We start from the raw sequence: 1,139 nt of genomic DNA, 5'->3' as shown, positions 1-1,139 counted from the left end.
GAGGAATACTCCATTGTATAAATGTACCACAGTTTTTTAATCCAGTCGTCTACCAATTGGGCATTACGATTGTTTCCAAGTCTTGGCTATTGTAAATAGTGCTGCAATAAACATAGGGGTACATATGTTTTTTTTCAAATTAGCGTCTTGGATTTCTCTGGATAGCAGAGAAGCAAATTCTTGTTTCCATTGTCATAGATTAAATGGCCATATATGAATGGATTTATTTCTGGGCTCTTTATTGTCTTCCATTAATCTACATGTCTGTTTTTATGCCAGTGCCATGCTGTTTTGATTACTACAGCCTTGTAGTATGATTTGGTGTTGGGTAGCATGATACCTTCCATTTTGTCCTTATTTCTCAAGATTGCTGTAGCTATTTGGGGTCTTTTATGGTTCCATATAAATTTTAGAATTATATGTTCTATTTCTGAGAAAAATGTAATTGGTAGTTTGATAGGAATTACATTGAATCTATATATTGACTTAAGTAGCATTGACATTTTAACTATATTAATTATTCCTATCCATGAACATGGTATATGTTTCCATTTATTTGTATCTTCTTTGATTTCTCTCTTCAGTGTCTTATAATTTTCTGAGTATAGGTCTTTCACTTCTTTGGTTAAACGGGTCCATCAGACCCGTTAAACTCTTCACTTCTTTGGTTAAACTCTCCACCATCAGAGAAACTTCTCTGGTAACAAACTATAGAAATGTTCCTTGAAAGTATAGTCTTTTAAATACCTTTTTCTGAAAAGCATTTTTATCTTTCCTAGAAACATATATACAATGTGAATTAGAATTCTATTGTCATGTTTATTATAAGTCATATTAGAGAATTCAGTAGCTTTGGTCTTATAACTACATGGTTAGTCCTTAGAAATGACCTGATTTTTAAGTTATTTTGTTTTTGAGGCACTAGGTTAAAACAAAGAAAAATAAAATATGTACACACACACACACACACACACACACACACACACACACACACGTTGGTTGAGGAAATGAATGAAAGGGGAAGACTGCTAAAGATGCAGACCTTGATGGTGGAGTAGGAAAAGAACAAAATTTCAATTTTAGAAATGTTAAGTCCAAGATCTCTTTTAGGAATTCAAGTAGAAATGATGAGTGTACAC

General features: G+C 32.7%; 1 pseudogene; it reads right to left on the bottom strand.

Annotated features, from left to right (window-relative positions):
• Positions 1 to 618: 618 nt before the first annotated feature.
• LOC141572615 (small nucleolar RNA U3) lies at positions 619 to 739 on the bottom strand (annotated as a pseudogene).
• Between the last annotated feature and the right edge of the window lie 400 nt (positions 740 to 1,139).

Source organism: Rhinolophus sinicus, chromosome 14 (genome assembly GCF_057876585.1).
Source record: "Rhinolophus sinicus isolate RSI-liver-muscle chromosome 14, RSI-T2T, whole genome shotgun sequence".
Taxonomy (NCBI): Eukaryota; Metazoa; Chordata; class Mammalia; order Chiroptera; family Rhinolophidae; genus Rhinolophus; species Rhinolophus sinicus.
Note: the sequence above shows the minus strand (reverse complement) of the source record. Positions and strands in the feature narration are given on the sequence as shown.